This window comes from Castor canadensis, chromosome 6 (genome assembly GCF_047511655.1).
Source record: "Castor canadensis chromosome 6, mCasCan1.hap1v2, whole genome shotgun sequence".
Lineage (NCBI taxonomy): Eukaryota > Metazoa > Chordata > Mammalia > Rodentia > Castoridae > Castor > Castor canadensis.
The window spans coordinates 83,988,555-84,015,749 of record NC_133391.1 but is presented as its reverse complement, the minus strand read 5'-3'; the positions used below and the strand labels follow the sequence as shown (position 1 = coordinate 84,015,749).

The following is a 27,195-nucleotide window of genomic DNA, read 5'->3' as shown; positions in this document are numbered from 1 at the left end:
TATGATTGCTGCTGAAATTTAAAAGTAGTTCCATTTTGGAAGAAAAATAAACCTAGCAGATAATTCCATAAACTTTGCCTGTCTCTAAGCTAATGTTTATAGTCAGTAAGTTGTGATACTGTCACATTAATGCATAATAAATTGAAAGTTGTCATTTAGAATCATTTCCTAATCATTGAATTAAAGTGTTATTAGAAAACCTATTCAGTTTACAAAGAAAGAAAGCTTAACATCAATTATTTTTCTAGGAAACTTGAAAGACAACGAAAACTATAAAATGTCAAAGACTAGATGACTAGTGTGGATTTCTGGGGGTTTCATTCTGCAAGTTTTCATATGATTTTTCTACCTTGTCATTTGACAGGCACAGTGGTGAGCTACTGGAAATAGGTTTACATTGAAAATACACTAGATTGAAGTAAAACAAATATTTGAATATAAATCTTGGCTCTGTCCTTTTATTAGCTAGGTCATTAAATAACAAATTATTTATTTACCCTCTTGAATTTTTATTTTATATTTAATACAGGAATTTAGTCTTTAATTTTCTGGGTCTACATACATAAAATCCTCTGATACACCCAAGCACACTGTCAACCATTTATATAGTAGGTGCTTAATAAATGTTGACTCTACTTGCAGAGATACAATTTATGCTGTCAAGTAGAGAGTTAAATTGGTCATCTCAGGTTTTTCTGTCCTCAGCTACACAGTCCAGAAGGAGAGTGATTTTCTCCCACTCATTAGTACAAGCCGGCAACAGCACCATTGGACTGGATGTTTGTCACTATAGTAACAACCGTGGTCTCCCTGCTTCCAGCTCAGTATTCATTCTCCCATTTTCTCTCTTTCCTCAGAGCCAGACTCAGCTTTGTGGCTCCTACTCAGAAGGTTTTTTTGAAAAGAATAGACAAATTATAGCAAATGGTAATTATACATAATCTGTTTTTCACTTCAAGTAAGATATCACTATGATCCACTTTAAAAAAAAAAAAGGAACTTAACTAAATATGGAACTCCCATTCCTGTAAAAACACAGATCCTCTTGTTTGATGGAAATGCAGGCAAAGAGGTAAGATTTTTGATAATCATCTTGAATTTGCTTACTACTCTTTAGAGCCCTAATGCATGAGGCATTCCTATCTAGTGAACTGCCAGAGCAATGACACAGCTGTAGGAATGCAGTCAGAGGATGTGAAGGTTCATGGTTTTGTGGGTTTGTTGGAAGAGTAGGTTGACACAGCTAAGGAGTGGGAAACAGTTGGACTGTAAGATTCGGACTAAGTTGTTTAGCAATTGTTACTACTAATCTGTAGTAACAATTGTACTAATGTGTAGTAACAATTGGTATTGAATTTCATTGTACAAATCTTTGCACTCCTTGTTTCTGTGATCCTTGTATCTACAAGAAACTCAAACATAGTGAAACCCAACACTACTTAGCCTTCAGCAGTTTATGATTTATGGCCCTAGGTGCAGTGTTTACTCTTGCATAAATTACTTTCTTAGCTTCCTGTTTCCCAAAGGCAGGACTATCTAGATTACTATTTTGCACAAATAATATTTTGTAAATATTAAACTGACATTTTTCATTCTCAGAAATCGTGCTATGTGACTCTGCACTTACTAAATCAGTGGGCTTTGTTTTGGTGGAAGTTAGGAAAGAAAACTCATTTCTTGGCTGTCAGCGGAAAACCATACTTTTAAAAATTCACAGTGAGACCATAATGTTGAAATGCAGGATTTGTTGAGAGGGGAAAAGTGTTGATTAAATTTACTAAAATTCATTTTACAAATCAAATGCTAAGCCTAAGGAATCTGGATCACTAAATTTTCAAATAAGCCATAGTGTAGAGTGGACTGACAGATGCTGCAAGGAACAATTCCACCTGAAAGGAAAAAGTGAAGTCCTTTGTATTTCTGAGAGGGGGTGACTGGAGGAATGAGGGAAAAAAGACAACTTATCAGACATTAATATCCCAGCTTTCTGGTGCCCTTGGGCGTTGTACTTTGTTGGAAGGTGAAGTAGAAACTAAGTCCACAACAGCAGGCTTATCCTAGCACATATTCCAAGCACTGTCACAGTTGGCATGGCATCATCCAGCATGGTGCCATGCTGGGTTTTGAAAATGCTTGGTGGAGGAATCTAGAGCTTCAGTTACCACCCCATCTTTTCATATCCCAGATTTCTTTGAGAGGAATGGGAAAAATGAGGCAGTGAGCCAGAAGTCTGGAGTTAAAAAGAGGTCACAACTATGGCTTTACCTCTAGTGCCATGGCCTCAACAGAGGATACCAGCATGGCACTTAAAAGAAACAGGGAAAACCACACCTCAAAGGTGCCACCATTGTTTCCTGGGCACTGGACCAAACAAGCTACAACATATCAGAGACCAGCAAGTACACAAGGGTAGCATATGACCCTAAGGACATTTGGGAGGGATTTGTTTTTTTTCTCCGTACACCACAGATCTAGCCCAACCTATAAATTAGCAAAGGAGAAAACAAAGGTTTAGAAAAGTAAACTTGATTTCTAGTTATTGGAAGAACCAAGGTTTTTAGTGGAAGGAGGCAATTTCTGTACACAGTATTGAGAAAAAGCATGAAGATATGGGATGATTATATGAGGTACACCAGGCAGTTGATCCTGTCATTCAGCCACATGATGCTCATATCTCTCCTGTACTCTCAAATGTCATCGTTCAAATGGATGTGACAAGGTCAGTAACCCTGATAGCAGGTGATTTACATTCTCAATCCAGTGACATAGGAATTCTCATGGTCAGCATACATGAATAGGATTGCTTCATATTGGGACATCAACTTTTCCTGCATGATGTAAGAGGTACGTGTGACCCCAGTACCAAGACCAGTCATACATCCACAAATGTTCATGTTTTTTTTTAATTTGATATATTAACTGAGGACTGAGGAATGCTCACTACACACCAATATATTGCTCTTAGTTTGTTTTATCAAGAAAAGGAAGTTAGGTTTTCAGTCCAGAAGTAAGTTCTTTCAAAAGACACATTTGGGAGAAGATGGTGTTGCCAGAGGCCCTTTTAGCTCCTCTCTTCTATTTTCCTAAATGTAATGCAGATTCTTGCCCTTGTATTTCTAACAAATTTTCTTCCTAATTTCCACTTCTTAGTGGAATGCTTTCTCATTTGTAGAGGCATTCTATAGCCTGATTTCACCTTCCTGTTTTATATGTTTATGTTCACTTTTATGTTACCATTACATTGAACAAACAGGACTTTTAAGGGACAACCATACAGCAACAATTCTATTTTCATATGACTTCTGCAAGAAAACTCACTTCAAGGACAGTTCTTCTGTCTCAGATGAAATTGGTGGAGGTGCCATTGACTTTCCTGGTCACTGTTAGAAAATAAAATATCCATTAGTTTCCTAATGTCCAACCTAGTCTCACTTCCATCACCTGGATGTCTAACCAAAACTCCAGATTTCATTCAGAGTTAAAAGTTTGTCCTGCATTAGTGTCAGCCTGTCAGAGCCTCTGGTGGAAGGTAAGTAGAATGTTACTGGCTTCATTACACTGCCAGTTTTCTCTGCCCTCCTCCCCAATTCCCTGATGAGATGGAAGAAGTGAGAAGAGGCAAAGGGCTATAGGGAGCGCTTGATTGGCATCAATCAATGATAGATATTGTGGAATAACTTCCTGGATTCTTTGGGTGACAACCATTTCTGTGTCTCCCCTTGATGTGAGCACATGTTTTTGCTAACCCCTCAAGCTTCCTCCTACAGCCCCCCTGGATATGTGGTGGTGCACTTCCATCTTTGAGTGCAATATCTTCCCAAAAAATAGCCCACTTTTCTCCAGCCACCTGGTAGGCATCTAGACTCAGCCATACAATTAACTCTTAGGTTACACAGGCATGAGTCATATACCAGTCTGGGATCAGAGATCATATTACAGGTTTTCCTTATGGTTTTCTTGAGACCCCTGTGCAGGACTTGAAATCAGGACTTGAAAGAAGCATAAATTCCTCTCCCAACTGGAGGTGGAAGACACATGAAGAACTGAGACTCAGCACTGTAACAAACATTTTTAGGGAATGTTTTCCCTAATTGCTATTTCCAGGTATTTAATTTCAACTGTTTTATGTTCTTCTTTTGAGATAAGCTAAGTGTTGCAAAACTGGATTTAGACCACACCCATTACAAAGCCCAATATAAGTGTCTTCATTTTGGAATCTAGTTATTGTCTTGAGGCCTTAGGCCTGAGACCAATTCCCATTTTACCTTCCTATTGTTGGATTCAGCTGGAGACAGATCTGTACAACTGGGGGAGGGGTGTACTTAACCTCTAAGCTGTCATTCACCCCTGCGATTTCCTTATGTTCAGGACTTTCCTTTCTCTTTTTCCCCTGGATAAGTGCCTCCTCTTTCTGTGAAGTCATCTCCATAGCAAGTTTTCATACATTTTTCATTCCTTGGCTTTGTGGCTCTTTCCACTGTAATATTTCTTTGCTTTATATCTAAACATCTGCAAACACAGGGATTTTTAGCTTTTGTTATTGCTGTCTATTTGGTTCAAGACTCCTATAAAAAGTGAAGAATATAGATCTTAGAAAAAGATGTTAGGGAAAATATTCCAGTACCCTGGGTTCTTGTTCCCCTTGGAACTTCATCATCCAGCCTTCCACAGATTCCTTCTCTTTAAGGGAGCCCAACCTACTTGTAGAGACAGAGAAGACTATGTTGTTTGTTACCTAGAAAAGTGTGGCATCAATCATTGAAAGAAACTATGTTCAGAATTTGATTTGCCAGTTGTATTTTAGCTTGTGTGTGCTTATTTTGTTCCACATCTGTACTTGCAGTAGAAGAATAAGCAAAGGAAGTTTTTTAAAAATGCTCTCGGAGAAACAACAAGAAAAAAGCATAGCCATGATTTTCAGACTAAGCTTTTTGAAATATTTTCTGTTGAAAAGAAAATAATGCAGGTAAGTTAAACTATACAGATTCAAATCTAGGAAACTATCAATACACCAAACTATATTGTTATCAATAACATTTGGCCACATGACAAATTTTACAAGTGGTTTCAACTTTCTTCTAGATCCCAAAAAGAATGTTTTGTCAGACTAAAGTGCTTTGGAAAAGAATTTAAATTTAGTAAGCTAAATATTTAGAACAATTTTGATTAGATCACATATTAAAGAGGGTTTGTATATTCACCATTAGTAATTCCCAATCTCATAGTGCCAGTGAGGAAACTGAACAGCTGCCATCTAGAATTCTAAAATATCACTCATGACAAATGTGCAACATAAGCACCACAGTTCAACAAAAGGAAGTGCAGTTTTCTCTTCAGTCAGAGAAAAGAGCAAGTTCAAGATTACTTATGCATTAAACAATCCATTTGGGGAGACTAATTGAAATAGAAGTCATCAGAAAAAGCTAGCACATGAGTTTTGTTTTCCTTTTTTGGAGACTTAATTTATCCTTTGTCAGAGGCAGAACACCTGTGAAAAGTCTGTGGTGCCATCATGCAAAGTTTGGTTATAAGGTTTCGAAGAATTTCTGATGCCTGAAGAAGAAACAAAACAAAACCCAATAATTTGTGAAATTGTCTTTAGGGGTTCTGGAGCCTTTCAAGTATCAGGTTTCCAAATTGTTATAACAGGTGTGCAAACTAAGTGCCAAACAAACTAAAAAAAAAACCAAAAAGCATGGGCACATATTTGAGGTTGTTCTCTTTTTTTCCTAGCACTTTAGAAGGACTAAGAATGAATAGAACATATAGTCTTAATACGGTCCAATTTTTAACAAGAAATCTAGCACATGAGCAAAAGTCTCTGAATTCTTTCCAGTTTAAATGCACTCAGATTCATATAACCCTCACTCCATCCAAGCAGTGATGCTTGTGGAGACTGCCCCCAGCCTAGTATCACATGCTACTGTCTGTAGCCCCTCAATCAAGGATGAGAACAAAGAAATTATTCTTACGTAAATTGTATTTACATACGTATAATTAATGAGCATATTTATCAAAAATCTAGGCTTGATGCTTTTTCTTAACAAATCTCTGTGAGATTCTGAGCATCCATGTTTCTCAATATAATCTCATTTTTGAGGACAAAGGTGAGAATGCCAATTGTCTCTTATGGGAGTATCTACTAGAATTGGTGATCATGCCCATGAAATATCTCTGGACAGATTACCCTAGACCTGTCTTTTCTAAGGACTGGAGAAAACAGTCTTGATAAAAGACTAGAATCATAAATTAAGGATTTTTTTTTTTAATCAGACCTTCTGTTTTCTGAGGATTTGGTAGCCTGGGCCTGAAGCAAGATGGGCCAGAAGTTCAGCTCTTAAACTTTATCAGTGTCAAAAACTCTCAGATGATCTATTAAAATCTAAGGCTAGCCATGTACTTTCCCTTCAGAAAAACTATTTTTATTGGAAAAAAAATGCAATGAAAAAATTCATTTGGAAGTACAAGGCTAAGGTCAGCCACTGTGGTGACTTCATAATGAGGCTTGATGTTCATAGTGGAATTTGTCCACTACTCTGAACTTGAGGTAGGCAGTGCCTAAAGGCCAGAACGCTTCTTTGGGGTCACCCTGCTCAATGTTCTTTAATCCTCTCCTCATCTTCCTTACCTTTTTGAGGGAAATAACTTGGTTCTGAAGTTTGGGGTAGGGGAGAAATTTAGTTGTTCTAAGTAGGTTGAGCAAGTACATGCGCTCTCTCTCTCTCTCTCTCTGTTGTACTAAGGTTTGAACTCAGGACTTTGTGCTTCACAGGCAGGTGCTCTAGTGCTTGAATCATACCTGTAGTCCAAGTACATGCATTTTAGAAAAGCTTCAGATCTCTGTAGTCTCAACCACATGAATCACCTTATTCAAGTTTTGTTCTCATAAACAGGGATGATAATCAAATCATCAAACAGCTACTAGGACTTCTTCGTGAATGATGCAAATGGCACCCAGCCACAGTACTGGAGCTAGGACCTGAAGGCATACTCTGTGTTTCTGGATAGGAGGCTGTGCAGAACACAGTGGGGAGGGGAGCGGTCACTCACCAACTTGAGCTGAATTATTTCAGCACTCTAATGATCAATACAGTTGTGCCATGTTCACTGCTTAGAGAGAAGCCTTGCTGTAGCACTGTGGGGTGGCGATTATCTCCATTTTATAGTTGAGGAAACCAAGGTTCAAGGAGATTAAATAATTTTGCTGCCACTCAATTAAGAGATAGGCAGGAAGGGGAACCTGAAAATCTAGTCAGGCTTACAAAATGCTACAGCACAGGTTGTCTTCTCTGCTGTATGCAACATCTCTGAGAATAGGGCCCACATGGATCCAGCAATCACTAAGGCAAGTTTAGAAATAACAAAGCCTGCCCCATTCTGTGAGGTTGGTCTGGCTAGAAATGGCTGGAAGACAAAGAAAAGGTTGCTCCCACCCCACCCCCCACCTTTGGCAGCTTCAGGAGACCTTGGCTATTTTCACACTCTATGAGACCCCCTCAGTGGCTGCTTTCCTGAATAAGAGCTGAAGCTCTGCTGGGCTTCCTTTACTGTACTTGCTTTGGGAACAAGAAACTGAAATACACTCTTCATAAAAACGTATTTTTCTTCTTTCCTTTTCTCGTCAATGAAGTCTATAAAGGAAATAAAATGATTTTTTTTTTCTTCTGGAAATTCCTCTGTTTTAATAATTTTAGTTTTGCCTGTAAACCAGCATATACTCACTGCGGACAACTGAGGTTATTAAAAATTATTTATATTCCTACTATCTCTTAATATATATATGTATATAAAGCTTGGAATCAAGCTTTTTAGAGTTTTAAAGTGACTTTCATCTATTTTATTGATGCATATTAAATTGTACACAGGAAGGGGTTTCATTGGACATTTTCATACATGCATAGGTTCACCTCCTCTATTACTCTTTCCCCTCTTAAAGTTATTTTAAATTATTAGCTTTTAAAGATAATTTTTTAAATAAAAATAAAACAAATTTAGCAGGCAAAGTTGTTTTCTGAGTTTCTTCTCATTTTGCTACTTGATATTTGATATTTATTAATATGCCTTTATGGCTGGGCATTGGGACATTTACAATTTTTCACCATTATACACAATGCTCCCTTCAAATCCTGATAGCATGAATCTCTAACTCATCATGAACTATTTCCTTAGGTAGAATCCTAAAAAATGAGATCACAGAAACCAGGTATTAATATTCTGCCCCATTAATTTCCAGAAAGGCAGCACCAACTTCTGCTTCTGCCACGGGATATTTAAGCACCTGTTTTATCTCATTTATGCCAACATTAACGATTTCAAAAGATCTCTCCAAACTAAAAGATGAGTAGTATCTTTTCTTTTTCTTTAAATAATAGTACAGATTTTTGAACACTAATGATCGCCAGTTACTGGGCTTAGTATTTTACACTTATTATTTCCATTAATACTGGCTAAACCCTATGTAATAATTTATGGTTTCTACTTTACAGATTAGGACTTGAGGCTGAGAAAGAATCCTGGGCCTGAGAGCATATCTGTAATAGTGTCAGTTCAAGGTTGCTCCCAGGCATTTCTGGGCTGGTTCTTTCCACCTCTCTGCTATGCTCTTCTGCTTTCTCCTTTGATCTGGCGAAGAGTAACATGTTCTTTGTTACCCACATTCCACTTTGACAAATTTAGAAGTTTTGAAAGCAGTTTTAATACCCGTTTGTGGTTACAGAAATCCAGATTTTCCATTACATAGAATAATTAAAATAGGTTTTCATTCCTATTTCCTAATTATGTGTCATATTTTCTTTGTTTTTTAATTTCTTATTGTTCACAATAATGTGTTTCATTATGACATTTTCACACATGGACACTGTGTACCTTAATCATATTCACTCCCCCACCCAACACCTTCTCTTACCCCGTCCCTCCTCCCTCTGGTCCTCTCTGTCTCCCAAATAGTCTCCCTTCTAGTTTTGTGTCATTTTTTTAAAAAATCTAGATTCCACATATGAAAGAAAACATATAATGTTTGTCTTTCTGGGTCTGGCTTATTTCACTGAACATGATCTCCAGTTCCAGTCCATTTTCCTGCGTATGACATAGTTTTGTTCTTTGCAACTGAATAATATTTCATTGTGTATATATATGTATCACATTTTGTTATCCATTCATCTGTTGATGGACACCTGAGATGATTTCATGACTTGGCTATTGTGAATAGTGCTGCAGTAAACACAGTGTACAGGTTGACTTTGATTCCTTTGGGTATATATGCCCAGGAGTGATATTGCTGAATCACATGGAAGAGCAACATGCAACAAACATGTTTAGTTTTGATTACAAAACTAATATGAGTTCATTGAAAAGAGGGCAAATATCCAGAGAAGCCAATAAAGATTCCAGTTACTCAAAGTCAACCACCATTGAGTCCATATATGCATTATCTAATTCCCTTCTCTCTTTTTGTCTCTCCCCCCATCAACCCATTTCGCACACACATATGTGTAATGTACATTGTCATATTGTTTAAACTTCTTGATGTTCTGTGGTTTATTCCATCCAATGGTCATGTCAAAAATGACTTTAAGTAGATGCATAATATTTTTGATTGCATGAACTATCAAATTTAACTAAATAATTCTATAGTGTTAAGACATTCAAGTTTTTCCAATTTTTTCACTTATAAGTAACTTCAGTAAAGATATATGTAGAAGGAAGTTCATTGTAGAACTGATCACAAAAGCAAAAAAAAAACATTAAGGAACTTCAATGCTCCAAAGCATTTTATGTCACTTTGCATTACTTACTATAGTGTACCATAACAGCCCTGCAAGGTTCACCCTCCCTCATCCTCCAAGACTTTCCCAACCCCAGCCTGTAAATTCCTTTAGTGCCTTTCATTGTCCTTGTGTCTGCTACAGTGTTTGAAATAGGAAAGAGCTCAAAAATTGTTGGGTTGTTGAAGAGGGAGACAGAGGAGGAGGGGAAAGAAAGCTATCTAGGGATCCACATGAATTTGTTGGAAGATTTCACTAATGTGCTTGTGCCTTCATCTTCCTATCTGGTGTTTCTAACCTGGAACCATCAAGGGTCCCAAATTGTGTCCCTGTCCCCCAGACCAATTAGAATGGGGTTTTAACCTGTCTTCTCACTGTCCCCAACCCTGGCCCTGACAGTACACTATATATGCTCATATTAGCACAAGATGATTTTTATTGTCAATGTGATGGGATTTCAGGGCTAGAATCATTTCCAATTAATGGTGTGACATTAGCAGCTGATAGACTTAGCTTCAGCCTCAGGAGCTAAGTCCAGCTCAATCTTCTGTTTCATTCATGCTGTTACATATTTCCGAAGGACTGCTTAGAAAGCAGAACTGCCAGCTGTCTGCTCACTGCTCCTTAGATAAGGCAGGCCCATTCCCTTGGGTTATTTTCTGAGCATAATGTGCTCACAGCAACTGTCAAGACTTATTGCTTACAGAAGACAAGGACCTACACTAAGCCAGCTTAAGTATGAAATGAAACCTATGTAACTAACTCACATAACTCATGCAACCAACTTCTAAGCGATGTTGTTGAGTCAGCCTCTCAAGTCCAACATGTTGTCACCCTCCCACCTCCGTGCATCTCTCACCTCTGTCCCTCTATGTTGGTGCCATTCGTAAGTAGGTCTACTCCATATAGTAGTCCCAGCAATTTCTACCCTATAACCTTCCAGCTTAGCAACCCAGGCAGAAGTTTCATTTTCTTGTTTTCTAACTATTTACAGCCAACGTTCTGGGAACTGAGACTCATTGGTCTGTCCAAGGAATGGGGTGTTCTTGTTGCCCATTGTAAGAAGTCAGGGTTGGGGTCATCCCCAACCATGTCCACTTGTGTGGGCAAAGGATGGCTCCCCAAAAGAAAATTGAGTCATGGAGCCAAGATAAGGAATGGATGTTAGGCAGATGTGATTAACCTGACTGGGCCAAGATTTGCCTAGATATTTGATCAAACTTTATTTTGCTTGCTCCTGAGGAAATCTTTGGATGAGTTTAAGATTTAAAATTGGTCACTGGAATAAAGCAGATGGCCCTCTGTAATTTGGATGGGTCTCATCTAATTAGCAGAAGGCCTGAATAGAGAAAAAGGTTGACCCTCCCCTGAGTAAGGTAGAATTCTTTCTGCCTGACTGCATTTGAATTGGGACATTGGCTCTTTCCTGCCTTTGGACTCAAAACATCAGCTATCCTTCAGTCTCCAGCTTTCTGACTCAGCCAGAACAACTTGAGGCTTGTCAGTCTCTGTAATTATGTGGATCAATTCATTATAATCTTACTTATGTAATACATATAAGGTCTTGGTTCTGTTTCTTTAGAGAACCCTGACTAATGCAGAAGGCCAGTGGTGGCTCAGTGGTAGAAAGCCTAACATATGTGAGGCCCTGGGTTCGATTCCCAGCACTACAAAACAAACAAAAACAACAAAATAAACAAACTGCACAAGGCCAGATGATACAAACCTGCCACACTCCCCATTTCCTCTCTATTCCTTTTCCCCACACCTCTTTATTCCTTTTCTGCCCTGTATTCTGTCTACCAACATCTTCCCCTTCCTGTCCCTGAAATTTGTAGGCAGCCAATTCCACAGCTGATTCTTTTCCTCTACTTTAAATTTCTCCCTTATTTTATTCTTAGAAATGGGCATCACTCACCGTATAGGTTGATGAGGTGAGGGTATCACAGGCATTTCCCCTTAGTTTTCTCATTCTGAGTCTAAAAACTTTCCCTTAGCTTTCCTATCTTTAAGGGAGGAAAAGCACTTTCTTTTTGTGCACCTGCTATGTATACAACACTGCATTAATGTTTTATGGAATATGAGTTGTATATTCTAGGGTCTCTCAATCAAGCCAGGGCAAGGATCAGATAATCACGGTCTTCTGACTCCTTCTCCCCTCCCCTTGTTTTCTGACTTAGCTCTAATCAGGAAGTTCATAATATTTGTTAGAGCCAGAACTGCTTTTAAGGTAATAATTAAGTTTGTGGCTGATAACAGTAAACCCATCCCATAGAACCCCATCCTCAGAACAGCCCCACACCTGAGTTCAGCTATTGATGTCTTGAAATTCTTAATGATTTTTGAACAGGGGTTCACAATTTTCATTTTGTACTTGTGCCTACAAATCATGTAATTGGTCCTGGTCCTGGTCAGTGCTTCTACAGGATCCACATGGGCCTTCTAAGGGATAAGGGACCTAAGATCCTATTAGTTTGAAAAAATGGGTTGAATTTTAAACAAAAGTAAATAAATTTCTTTATTAAAGGGCATCTCAGAGTCTTTACTATTTCGATGTGCTTTGTAAATCTCCAGAAAGGGGGCATGAAAGTCATTTTCTAAACATATTTGACCTCAAAGCACTTCCCCACCTTTGCTTTGCTTTACTTTGCTTTCTCTCTCTTCCCTCCCTCCCTTCCTCCTTCCTTCCCTCCCTCCCTCTCTCCCTCTCTTTCTCCCTCCCATCCTTCCTTTCTTTATTCACTTATTCATTCATTTTTTATTAGCAAATACAAAGTGGTTTCATTTCCATACATGCATATAATGTGCTTTGATCAAATTCACTCCCTCTATTACTCTCTCTTATCCCCCCCTTTTTTTTACAATTTTCATTGGGTTTCAATATTCTATTTTCATATATGCATATAATATACTTTGATTATACACCCCCCGATACCCTTCCTTTTATTTTAAAGGAACTATTGTCATATAACAAACACTAATCAGAATACATTGTGGAAAATGCTGGTCTCAGTGTTTGCTTAGGTGTCTGTGATCTCTGGCAACCTGTACATTTTTATTGGAATGAGTTGTATGTGAAGCATGGGAGCAGGGTAAAGGGATAAGCTGGAACTAAACAGCAGAAACAGGGTCATGTTCCACACACATAGAGGCATAATGTTATTTCATGACCCATGGCTCTGTTGCCAGAAACAGTTACCCTGGCCTAGTGTTACTGAAGCCCACATACACTCACCATTTTTCTTCTCTGAATTTTTTGTTGTTTTGTCTAACTTGATGTCCTATGCAATCTAACAAATTCTTGGTTTTTTCCTCCAAAATGTATGTTGAATTTATCAACTTTTCTATCTACGGGGCCACCCTTTTGTAAAACTGGAAATGAAACAGTGCTATAGTTTCTTAACTCACCTCCCAGCTCAAGCCCATTCTCTACGTGGTCCTCTGAATTTACTTCTCTTTTTAAACTGCAAAGTGGCCTCATGCCCCTGCTCAACTTGAAACACTTTAAGGGTCCTGCTACATTTAGGAGAAAATCCAGACTCCTTATCATGGCCAACTGCCTGTAAGAACGGTACCCTACCTGCTTCTCCAGCACCAAGCCAGCCTGCCTAAAGCTTTTATCTTTTGGCCACCATGACCTTCTGAGACTTTCTTAATAACCCCAAATTCTTTCCGTTTTTAGAAACATTAAAACACCCTTGCAGATGGTTGGTTCTTCCTAATCTTTTAGGTCTCCACTAAAAAATCACTTTCTCAACAAGACCTTCCTTGACTTTTCTAAAGTAGACACTACTCAGCTAACCGTACCAATGCAGCCTGGCTCTTCAGTTCTTAGTGTCCATACAGATGTAATTATCCATTTATCTGCTCCTTTTTTACTCAGGACTAGAATGCAGATGCCTTGAAGGGAGGGATATGTCCTCAAATCCCCAGTTCTATTCTTTCTTTGCATTTTTGGCCCTTTTTATTAGCACATTAGCTGTGCAGTGGGGAGTCATTGTAACCTTTCTGAAAATACTTACATTGTACATTGGTTGTTCTCTGTATTAATTGTACAGAGGAGTTTTACCATGGTGTTTCACAATCCATATATTATACTTTGATCACATTAACCTCCTCTATTTCTTTCTTCTTCCTCATCTCCCTATTTTTAAGTTTTAGTAAGTTTCATTATGTCCTCTTCATATAGACACAATGTACTTTGATATTATTCACCCCATCATACTCTTTCCTTCTCCCCCCACCCTCTTTTCTCCCCAAATAGTCCCCTAGTTACATTCATGTTATGTGTGTGTATATATATGTGTGTGTGTTTATGTGTGTGTATGTGTGTATATATATATATATATGTGTGTGTGTGTTTGTGTTTGTGTATACATAAAAACATACACATATATTTTAGGTCTTAACAGATAGTAAATATTTGCTGACCCAATGAATAAATTACTAAAGGTCTATATCAAGTGCTTGTTCTGTATTCATGGTGTCTCTTCTTATTTTTTTTCATCAGATGTAATGTCTCCTTTGTCCAAATCACTGTTACTGTTTCTCTTTATCACTGTTTTCTCTACCTCCTCTTTATCTCTACTTCCTATGTTTGGCCTCTTTGTGTTATTGGTGGATTTATCATATCCTTGTAGCATCCCAAGTTCTTGGAGTGGTATCTTACAGACTTTTGTATCCTTTAGTTGTGCTTGGCACAGAATAGGTGCTCAGTAATTCTGATTGACTTAATGTGAATAAGTGAATAACCTTTCAATAGAATAGGCAACTAAAAATTGTTGAAGAGGTTTATTTAGAAATAAAATCATGACAAATACTGGACTCTGCCAGAAATGGGCACATTTCCCAGCCATTTTAGCAGTCTTGGAAAATGGCCTAAACATGGATCTCCACTGACCCAAATCAGTTTCATTAAACACTCCCAGGCCTGTGAGATGGATGGCATGTGAGTGAAGTCCTGACAGCCAGGGGGAAGGACCTCCACTTCCACGTGCTCCTCCACTGCTCCTGGCCCCAATTAATGCCTTGCATGGAAACTTTCATTGACAAACTGCAGTGGACATGAGGACTGAACAATGTTCCCTCCATTTGAGGATGGAGCCAAAAATATGTACACAAGTGGGGGCAGCGATGGAGACTTCTGAAAGAGGAAAGTGTCTGTCCCATCTAAAACATGCAAATGTGACTGGCCATTACCGCTCTGAGTTCATTTTGTTTCTTCTGACAGAGTTGTCATGAAGGATAAATATGTCTTAGCTTTATATGCATATGGTAGATGCTAAATACATGTTAAATTCCTTCCTTTCTTCCCTGCCATTTCAAGTGAGAACTATACCTGTGACCTCCAGCCAGGATGGACCAGACCACTTTAGGGGACATAATTTGAATTTGTGGAACTACGTGTATACATGTGTGTGCATGTCTCATGGGTGTATGTGTGCCCTTTCATATGGCATGAAAGGAAGCCTGTACTTGCTTCTGTGCATTTCAATGTAATAAGCAAACAGTAGCCAAAATGGTATGCAAGTAGCCTCTGTTACTTTTGCACCCAGAAGAGAATGCAATTGCAAACTTGATCTCAATGTAGACAGAAGGGACTTGATGGGCTAATGGGAGCTTGTAGGAAGAAAAGTCCTACCACCTTAAAGATGCAACCGAGGGTGATTTGCTTACCTGATCCAGGAATAAGAATGAGTTTAATCTGAGGTAACTAATGGGTAACATTAGAAAATCACACATTCTTTTTAAAAAAATTATTACATAATCAGGGTGAGGGATTTCCATTGATAGATCTGGAAGCCTTGCAGGTCAGTCTCCATTATTTATTAAATGAACTTGGGAGATGAATGAATAAATTAGTATCTGAAACTTGAAAGTCTCTGCCATATTCTGTACTGTAACCCAGCAAAAGAGGGGTCAAGTTACATTAAGATGGTTATTTTTATGTCTTCCTTTCTTACAATCACTTCCTGGACTCAGGTGTGGAAACAGATTACTTAGAGACAGAACTCATCTAATAGGTGCTCATTGAAGTTTGGGAAGCACCTGCAACATAAATGATTATTTGTCCTTGTACATGTGATATAAGTTCACCTGCAGACCAAATGAGGTAAATGCTTGGAGATCCACCAAGACATCCATTAGCTGGAGCATCATCCCCATGATAACCTGATTTTGGTTTGGGAGGAGAGCAGCTTCTGGAACTTTATCTGTGGGCTTTGTGTTTCCTAACGCATACCTATGGTATTTTCCTCATTTCTCATTACAAATGGGCATGAGATCTAAGAAGAAAAACAAAATTAAAGAAAGCAAATACAGACCCTCAGAAGTTCTCATACACACAAGGATAATGGATGGAATTTGAGATAAATCTGTCACAATGATAGTCAGCATTAAAAATAATTGTCTTTAAAGTTTTGTTTAACTGACTTTGACAGTGCAGATAAATTGGCTAGATATTGTGATTCTTTTGGTTTCTTCAATAATTGTAAATTGTGGAAATAACAAATATATCTGCTTTTTTGTTAATGAAAACATATTTTAAAAGGACACAATACAAAGAGGAGAAGGGAAAAAATGGTCATCATCCCTGACATTCAAAATTAGAAAAAATAAACACAGCAAAATAATAAGAAACTTAGGCAAGAAGTTCCAGATCGTTACTATTTCAGAGAATCCTCCCCAACTATTTATTTGCTGTTTCTTTCCTCCATCTCACTACTAGTTGCATTAGTGACACAGTGGCACCAAGGCCATTTATTAGATGAGGCAGTTTATTACATGAAACAATGGAGTTTCATTGGAGTGGAGACCCATACAGTCATTGAGTGAAAACACGTGTCAATTATGGGAAGAACTCATGTTGCCACAAGGCATATTAAAGATGACTGCACAGAATAGCTCTTGTGAAGTGTTTTAACCTTCTTGTAGCAATGAGCAATTTACCTCATGTAAATAAAGGACCAAGTTCTCTGAAATCTTACCTGGAGCTTAACAAATGAATTTCAGCATGCTTATAAAAATAGCTGCATAAATATTTTTCCTTGCCCATTTCAGAGCATGTTAATCAGAAATGCTATTTGAAAACAATATTTTTATCTGTACCTCATATTCATCCATACCCATTAGCTGCTCAATTAGGTGAAACAAACTTTTAGTGCATGCCAGGGACTTAATTTAATTTGTGTGGAATAAGCAGTGGGCCCTAACTGTGAAACCCTGTGTTTTTTCAGAAATTAAACCAGAATAGTGAAGCAAAAACTATTAAAATGCAGTATGGAAATTGAAGCAGACCACAGTTTGAATTGTGTAGGAAATTCAAGGAGATTTTAATGGCCAATATGCAGGTATATTAGCCACATCCCCTGGTGTTGCTCATTCTCCAGATGTGTTTTCTTCCCACTGCTGTCCTGTGGATTCTACAGCAGAACAACTTAAGTGACATCAGCTCATGAAGACAAAAGAAGCTTTTGTTTGATTATGCCTGGGTGGGCGTTTAGTTCAAGCAAGAACTGAGCAAAAGAAAAGTTGTCTTCATAAATCCTTAGCATAATACTTTTTTGAATAAAAATGTAAATTCTATTAAGCCACTTTTCAGTTATCATATAATTTGCTGAAGCATTTCTGCTTAGCAAAACATCTTTTGGCTTAAATGAAAGCAAAAAAAAAAAAGAATTTAACTGTAAGAAACTATTCCTTTATTTGTAATCATTTAAAACAACATCTAAGATAATTCTTATATACAGAAATGGAAAGACAGATGCTAGATTCTTTACAGCATATACAATAGTGATGTCAGGTATGAAGCACCTTCCTAGAAGAATAGAGGAGTCCAAAGTAGAGCCTGTTTCCACTGCATGTTGCTGACACACATGTTGTGCAGAAAATCAGGAAGAACCACAGATAGGACACCATAAACTCAGTGTATGAGCTCTGGCTCTGACACTGATACTAGTTGTATGGTCACTTGATCATGTCATCTTGGTTTCTTGATATGTGAAAAGGTGAAAGAAATAATTTTTTTTTCTATACCCCATAGGGTTGTCTTCGTCAAAGGAGAAAAAGAAGAAAGTGGGAAAATGTGCAGCCAGGGTCCAAATGAGGGCTAAGAGGTCAAAGAGTAAAGAGAAGTAGGTTGAGAGAAAATTTGGAAGTTAAGAGCAAAGGGGTCAAAAGTGGTTTTGAGGCTGAGAAGGATGGGCTGAAAAAAAAGCATCCCTGGGATTGATGGGTAGAGAGATGCTGCCACATGAGTAGAGGAGATGCCACATGGCAGTAGGAAATGCAAAGCCATTTGGATGTGGGGGAACTTTGTACCCTGACCTTTGCTGCAGTGTACACTTTCTGTTGGCTGTACTCATTCTGTACTCTGACAGCATGTAATTGGTTAAGAACCTTGGGGTTGGGAAGTCAGGACCAGGCAGGGAATTGGTGGAAATAGCTGCATGGTGTTGATGACTGTGTCTCCTGCCAGGCCTGGTAGATGAAAATAATCCATGCAATGGCTGAGAGTGATGAGGTGATAATTGAAGAGACAGAGTAAAAAGAACAGAAAACTACTGGATGCTCAGAGCCCAGAGCTTCTTGGCACGCTGGATTCATGCAGTAAGAAAAAGGAAGACAGGGAAGTGATTGGCTCATGATCTCTCTGTTTTAGACTTACTTGCTTAATTGCCAATGAGGGAGAGAGGCTGCTTGCAGGTGAGTTGCCAAAGTGAATAAACATGAGTTATGTTAAGAAATTAACAAAAGATGAATTCTGGGCAACTTTCTGGAAAACACAGTCTGCTGATACGATCCACTGGACTGTGAAATAGCCTTTCAGTGGAAAGGGGAGGGAGCACCATCATTTAAGATATTTAAAGCAAGACTAGCTAAAGCATCTGCTAGAATCTTACCCAGAAGGGAAAAATTCAGTCCTGGCAAGAGATGAGGTAGCTGATGTCTGGGAGTTCTCACACCTCTCATTCTTGATGTTGAAAAGTTGTGGTCAAATCCCCGAACATTGTCACAAGCATATTTAAGACTAGGAACTGTGTGACTCATTAATTATTCCCGTAATCTCTGGGATTCCAGATGTGGAATTTCAAGCAGATGTGGCAAAACAGCAGAAACCACCTTTTGGATTCATCTCCTCTTGTCTCTCACTCTGGTTTTATCCTTGGAAGATTCTGAGTATGTTTTTAAAGGGCAAGTTAGGTGGTGGTAGAATTGAATAAGAGAAAGAAAAATCTGTTTAGAGAGAAAGCTTCCTGCTTCCTAATTTATGTGAAGGAAAGCAGAATTATACATGCTCAAATTTAAGTACCAAATACTGTGCTTTGATCTGACAATTACAAGATTGTGCCCAACCAGAACAATTGTGAACCATTAATTATGCATTTGAGCATTGAGTCCAGCAAATGGATAGTTTCAAGCCATCTTCTCTTGCTGTCTGTATGTTTCTAGCCTGTCCCTTGGCTGTTTGCTAGCAGAATGAACTCTATCCTAGATAAGACTGCCATTTGAAAAGAAATGCATCTGGAAGGACTGGCAGGAGAGAAGGGATAGAAGTGCTCCCTTGATAAGTTGTAACAACCATCTGTCAGTTCTGAATTGCTGGTCTAGGCTAATTGGGGAACAGACAGGTGCAGACTGAAGTTGAAAACACTGCTTTTGAATGAATTTGTCAAACTTTGTCTTACTTAATTTCCATAGATACTAAACTAGTGACTTTGAACTGACCTCCTGAGAGTGGTGTTTCAATTGCTTATCTCTGACATACATGTGTGGGAAAACAGAAAGAACCACAGATAGAGGCTTGGAAGTTTGGAGCTTGGGAAGTTAGTTGTGTGACTTTGGACAAGTCACTTAACCATGTTGTCTCAGCTTCCTGGGAAACTGAGTGAAAAAGTGAAAGAAATAATAGCTTGTCTTTTGTAATAGCACAAAGAGTTGTCCTCATTAAGGGAGAAAAAAATGGGAGCAATTAGTGTGTTTTACTCTTTAATGAAAGAACTTAAATTGGGAAAAATTTCCCTATCAAAGGCCAGCTCCTCTATCTGCTTAAGAACTGGTGCTCATCTCTTTTTACTCAACTGTAGCAATTCTTTACTATCTGGTATCTTTAATTTTTTCCTTCAACCAGATCATTCACATAGGTGTACAAATACTCTTAATATTTTCCATCTTAAAACAAGCAATATCATGAGAATAAAGCAGGAGAGTTTTGAGTTCAAGACTGCGCAATATAGCGAAACTATGTCTTTAAAAGAAAAGAAAACAAAACAAAACAAAGCAAAAAACAACGAAGACAACAAAATCTTGATCCAAGTCTCATGTCTTCCTTCATCTGCTGTCCCTTTCACTAATCACCTTGATGACAAAACACTACAATAAGGTAGTCTATTTGCACCCATTGCTCATCTTTGACTCTTTCTAACTAATGCCCTTAGACTTGGTCCTCTTCACTCCTTGGGAACAATTTCGATAAAGTCACCAGTTGTTTCTATGTTGCCCAATCTAGTGATCACCTTATAGCCATTATCTTTTCTGAACTCTCAGCCTCATTTCACACAAAAGTTTACTTCTTTTTCTAGAAATGCTCTTCAGCATTTAGGAAATCAGTTTTCTGATACTCATTCTATCCCCTCAGCTCCTTCTCAGGATTCCCTTCTGGTTCCTTCCTTTCTTGCTGACCACTGTTTTGGAATCCTCTCAGACTCATTTCTCAGATCTTTGTCTTTTCTGTATCCTTAAGGAATTGCATCAGTCTTGTGTCTTTCAATATTCTCTCCTGCCTCAACCTCTCTTCACTCACATCAAGGTGTCACATGGCATTTCCAGTGTCTAATAAATTCCTCAAGCTTATCATGTCCAATACATTATTTGGTTGGTCAGGTCAAGTTCCATGAGCCACCTTTGAGTTCTCTGCTTTCTCATATTCTATTTTGTTAAATTATTGTTGTGCTGGGTGGGGGTACATTGTAGCATTTACAAAGGTTCTTACAATATATCAAGTATATCTTACTTGAATTCACCCCCTCCACAGCTCTCTTTCATTCCCCACCTTCCCCCTCCCACCCTGCAGATTCCTGGAACAGTGTCAACAGGTATCATTTTTGCATTTACATACATGTGTATACATTGTTTGTACCATATTCATCCTCCTACCCCTTTCCCCATCACCTCCCACTGGTGCCCCCCCCCACACCCCCACAGACAGAACCGGTTCTGCCCTCTGTTTTGTGGTTTTGTAGAAGAAAAAAGATAATACAATAATAACATAATAACATAAAATATAATAAGAGGAACAAGGTGTTTTTGCTAATTCGAGATAAAGATAGCTACATAGGGAGATAGTTTGTGTTGTTTCCATGCATATATGTATTACAACCCCAATTGGTTCATCTCTACCAGTCCTCTTCACTACTCCCTAGTCCCTTTCCCGTGGTGGCCTCACCAAATTTAAGATTTCTATATTCATTCCTGTACAGTGAACACATCAACCACATTCAAGTTTTTGGTTTCCTTCCCTTGCCCTGTCCCTCCTGGGTGTGGCCTCCTCTTAGTGTGACCCATGTTTCATAATATTCCTGCATTTGTTTTAGATCTATAATCCACATATGAGGGAGACCTATGGCTTTTGACCTTCTGAGCCTGACTAAGTTCACTTAAGATGATGTTCTCCAGTTCCATCCATTCACCTGTGAATGACAAAATTTCATTCTTTGTGGCTGAGTAAAATTCCATTGTGTATAGATACCACATTTTCTTAATCCATTCATCTGTAGTAGACCATCTTGACTGTTTCCATAGCTTGGCTATTGTGAATAGTGCTGCAGAAAACATGGGTGTGTGGGTGCCTTTGGAATAACCTGAGTCACATTTCTTTGGGTACATCCCTAGGAGTGGCATTGCTGGATCCTATGGAAGATCTACTTTTAGTTTTTTAAGAAGCCTCCATATTGTTTTCCAAAGTGGTTGTACTAGCTTACATTCCCACCAGAAGTGTGTGAGGGTTCCTTTCTCCCTGCATCCTTGCCAACATTTGTTATTTATGTTTTTGATGGTAGCAATTCTAACAGGAGGTAGAATGTTAGTGTGGTTTCTATTTGCATTTCCCTTATGGCCAGGGATGGTGAGCATTTTTTCATGTGTTTTTTAGTCATTTGGACTTTTTTCCTTGAAAAAGTCTGTTCAGTTCATTTCATTATTTCATTATTGGGTCATTGATTTTAGGGGAGTTTAGTTTTTTGAGCTCCCTATATTATTCGGGTTATCAGTTCCTTCTCTGATGGATAGCTAGTAAAGATATTCTCTCATTCTGTGGGTGGTCTCTTCAACTTAGAGGCCATTTCTTTGGTTGTGCAGAAGCTTTTTAATTTCATGTAGTCCCATTTGTCAATCATTTTTCTTAGTTGCTGAGCCACTTGAATTCTACTGAGGAAGTCCTTGCCTATGCCTATTGTTTCCAGCATATTCCCTGCTCTTTCCTGGACTAGTTTCAAGGTTTGAGGTTGATATTAAGGTCCTTAATCTACTTTGAATTAAAATAGTACAGTGTGACAGGCATGGATCTAGTTTTAGTTTTCTGCAGGCAGCTCCAGTTTTCCCATCAACATTTGTTGACGATGTTATCTTTTCTTCATCATATGATTTTGGCACCTTTGTCAAAATAGGTGGGCATAGCTGCATGGATTCATATATAGGTCCTCTATTCTGTTCCACTGGTCTTCATGTCTGTTTTTGTGCCAGTACCACCCTATTTTTATTACTATGGCTCTGTAGTATAGTTTGAAGTTGGGTATTGTGATACCTGCAGCATTGCTCTTTTTGCTGAGTATTGCCTTGGCTATTCATGGTCTTTTGTGTTTCCAAATGAATTTTAGGTTGATTTTTCAATCTCTGTGGTTAATGTCATTGGGATTTTGATGGGAATTGCATTGAAAATGTAGATTGCTTTTGGTAGTATAGCCATTGTTACCATGTTGATTCTGCCAATCCATGAGCATGGGAGATTTTTCCATCTTCTGTAATCTTGTTTGATTTCTTTCCTTAGAGGTTTGTAGTTTTCCTTGTAGAGGTCATTCATATTCTTTGTTAAGTTTATTCCTAGTTATTTGATTTTTTTTTTTTGGAGACTATTGTGAATTCTGATCCTCATATTCTGGATCCTATCCAGCAACAAATCCTATCTGTTTTATCAAATCGACCCTAAATTTACCTATATTTACCCCTTCCAATACTGCCATCCTATCACTCTTCTGAGTCGCCAGCATCCCTCATTTGACCTAGTACAAAAGACTCTTGACATACCTTCTTGCACCTTACTCTAGACTGCTTCAAATCTATTCTCCACACAATATCCTCAATTATGGTTCTTACAACCTAAAAAAGTGACAATCTTGTCACCTTTTATTCAAAATCCTCCAGATATGTTCCCATCACACCTATGATAAATTCTTTATCATAGTCAACAAGTCCCCTATACAATCTAATCTCATTTTCTTGATTTTTCCTGCTATATATTCTTTTCTGATCACCTGGTCTTTCTGGGGATCCCTGAATGTCCTGGCTTATTTCCTCCTCAGGCTCTTTGCAGTCACTGCTCCTTCTGCCTGCTGTCACTTTCTGATTTCTGAAGGAATTTGCATGAAGAGTCTTTCACTGACCATCTATCTATGATAGTCCTTGCTCCCTATTGTCATACCATGTTCCTTCAATCTGATTTTTTTTTCCAGAGCACTTATTAGCATCTGGTGTTACACCTTTTAGTTTTTGTGTTTTCTTGCTTTTCTGTTTTCTCAAATAAATGTAAGCCCCCTGAAGACAAGGTCTTTTTAAGTTTACATAAAAAGCACATAAATAATCATAGCAAACATTATATGCTCCATAGTGATTTTGGCATCTTATAGACTCACCCCCACCATTTAAATTTCCTTAAAAATTACTCTGTTATGTAACTTTTGATTCATAAGGAGATCAGGTTTTCCTTCAGGAGTCAGAATATGCCTGACATACTGGCTGACTCCAATATACTAATGTTTATTCTCATAGTGATATTGAGTGGCAGTGTTTGCACAGTAGCTGATTCTTTAGAACTCCTAAGATTGTTTTTTCTCCCCAAAGAGTCCTGGATGTGTCAGTGTGTCATATATTACAAGGGAAATTGACTACTTGAATGTGCCTTAGAATTGTTTTTTTAGTGAAACTATAAAAAATCTGGGATATTTTGTCGCTTTCCTTCTCAAAACACAGCTGCATCAGAATGGGGACTATGGAATAAAACCATTGGTCTGTGAATGGAGGAAAGTGAACTGGAAAAGAGTAAGCAAGATTGGGGTTTGGCCCCCACTCATTGAAACAGAACTGAAAACCTGGTGCGCAGATAAAGAAGATGCCTTACTATAGAGAAAAAGGGCCCTGTGATCGAAAGGTGAGTGATTGCTGATGGCAAAGGGCAAGGTGAGGGTGAGGGATTTGATCCTACAGCTAGACCATTGGCAGGAGCAGATGGCCATCTGCAAGAGAAAAGGAACTGTGGTAAAGGAGAGATGAACTTCCTTTCAGGAATTCTTCTGGAACAGTGACTATGATCTTCATTCAACTTAATTGATGATTTAGGATTTAATTAAATGACCACGACTTCCAGGTTGGTTAGTAGGAACTGGCCATAGGAAGATAAATTACCCTCAAAGTGCTCACAGTGGGTGTATTCTTGGTTCTCAACAACTCTGGGCGTTCATAATTTCAGGGAAGACAAATGTGGTAGAGAAACTGGCTAAGGTTTAGGGGGAAAAGGAGGGTACAATAGAAAAGAGAAGACTTGAAGAGTCTTCTCTCTGAAAAAAAGGATTTCCATCTCTTCATAAAAACATTATTTTAGTGTTTATCATAGTCTTCATCAGTACAACTATTGCTTCACTGTCAACAGGAAGAATTTCCCCCTCATCTCTCACTGGAGATGATAGAATAGGAAGTCTGAAGTCAGTTAAATAGGAACATAATTTCCCAGAGTGTTTGAAAAAAAACTAAGCAGGATTTCTAATACAGCCAAGCATTTATGAGTGCTGTTCTTATCTTTTGTGCTCTTCTTTTTTTTTTTTCCCCTAGGATTCCTTGGAGAAGTTTGCATGACATTCTGTTTGACGTAAAATCAGCATGTGTCTAAGTAAATCAACAGCAGCTGTTTTAAATAGCAGATCGCATCCCAAAATATCATTATGAACCAGGGGAAGAATTGCATGGATGCTCATGTTTACAGATTGCACTGATGGAGCCTAGCATCTGGACATTATGGCCATGGGGAAACAAGAGTTCACAGTTGCCTGGGAGATGGTGCCTGTTTAATGGGACAGTGACTCTTAGGGGAAATTTCAGGGTGATTTGCAGTTTAAAGATACCAGCAGAAAAGGAGCTAAGCCCCATCCAAAGGAATCATGCTTCCTTTGGCTGAAACTTCTATTTAGAATCCTGAGATTAATATCACTTTGTTCACTACAAAAGCACTTATACCAGTGTTCTAATTAATAGTCAATATCCACCTTCCATCAAGAGCTCTTAGTCTAAAGCAGATACTTTAAAGCAACTGAGGCCAATAGAAGGCACCAGGAGCTAGAGAAAAGGTTAGTTCAAGAAGAATTAACTTAGAAAGTAACACACATGTACAGGAAAGCAATGCGCATCAACTCCCTGTATAGCTATCGTTATCTCAACTAGCAAAAACCCAAGGGTTTTTATACTCTCTCTATATTGTTTATACTCTCTCCTATTATTGTTTATACTCTCTCTTCAACAAAATTAGAGACAAGGGCAGAATAGTTTCTGCCTGGTAGAGAGGGGTAAAGGGGGGTAAGGGAGGAAGGTAAGGGAGGAAGCGGGGGGAAGGGGGGAAAATGACCCAAACATTGTATGCACATATGAATAAAATAAAAATTTAATAAAAAGAGTTCTTAGTCACTACAACAGATGAATTGCATTACTTTGTGTCACTAAGAAAGTTAAGGTTCTATAACCTACAGACTGTCCCAGGCTCAGGACAGAGTGAGATGCACATTGCCTCCCTTTAGTTAAAATTCCTTGGACAATGCCCGTATCTCTGCCCTGTGCTCTGATTTCAGGCCTCAGGGGAAAAAATTAGTGATTTCCCCTTTAACTCCTAATAAAAACTGCTTTGAGCTACATGTCCCCTTCTATAATCCTGCCCAACCTGGGCCTTGCCTGCTTCATTGAGTTGCTGGCAACAGCTTCAGACTTCAGGTGGCCTGTACATATCTCATGAGCTTCACATTCACCCTGTGTGCCCAATCCAGGCAGGCACCACTTCCCTTGGGAGACCCCCCTCGTCTTATTCTGCAGAATTACTGAGGGGACCATCATTATATTAGGTGACTGAAACTGTACCAATTCTGTTGTCCATTGGTCACAATGTAAAAAGTCCCTGTGGTCACCTCAGTGTCTCAGGGAACTGCTAGATTTGACTTTGTGCCCCAGGTTCTCTGTGTCCTCATAACTTCTGTCTTTAGATTGGCACCTCTATTGGCATATCCAATTCAACACCTGGATGCTGCTTCTTGTACTTACATGCCCAGCCTGAAGAGCAGTCCCTCCCCAGCCTCCAACATGGAGCTGTAGACTGCTCTGTGGCAGAGGATTGACTGTATCTCTACTGGATGTAACTATCCCCCAAAGGAATTACTGACAGACCTTGGTTTCTATCATTTATATTTGAAGTAGTCAAAGTTTTGCTTGATGCAAGTGAAAATGTGAATCTAGAAAGTTCGCTAATCTAGCATGCTCTTTCCCATTATTAAGGTGCCCCCTTTGAAGTACTTAGAGTGTACTTGAAGTACACAAACAGCAAGTGATTCTCTGAAACACAACTAATTGATGACTTCTTTTGAATTCTCATGGCATTTTATCAGCCTTTTATCTTTGATTATGGTTACTGACACATATCCATTTTGTAGAAAGATTCTGTATAAGAGCTACTGTATTCCTATATCTCTCACTATGTCTTTGCATGGAAGATTTTTAATGTTTGCCAAATACAGAACTCCTTGAAAGGGTTATGCTAACTCTGCAAAACAACAACTAAATAGAAAACAGTCAAATTTATGGTCCTGTCATACTTGGATGGTGCAGAGATCTCTGGCAAGAGTTACCAGGCCTTTCGGGCTCTTCCCAGGTCCCCTCCACAGGCAGCTATGATGTCCAGGAAGCCTGACTCCAAGTGTGAAGTTGTTAATGAAATATATGCAGAATGATTTTGACCACTCACCCAAACCACTGAGGAATCTAATTAACAAGCCTAGTCTTGACCAACATGTGAGAATAAGAGTTCACATGCATACTAACCTTGCCAAGGAAACCTTTATAGGCAGGGGTGAAGGAGGTGGAGATGGGCGTTAAGGGGGAGGGTGGGGATGGGGTGGGATGGGAGGACAGG

At 38.7% G+C, this 27,195-nt stretch overlaps 1 long non-coding RNA gene across 1 annotated transcript; it reads left to right on the top strand.

The window, feature by feature from the left end:
- The first annotated feature begins 568 nt into the window (after positions 1 to 568).
- On the top strand, positions 569 to 25,580 carry LOC141423899 (uncharacterized). Its single transcript, XR_012448662.1, has 3 exons — positions 569 to 1,072; positions 24,006 to 24,183; positions 24,861 to 25,580. It is a non-coding gene; the product is annotated as an uncharacterized lncRNA (long non-coding RNA).
- Positions 25,581 to 27,195: the final 1,615 nt, after the last annotated feature.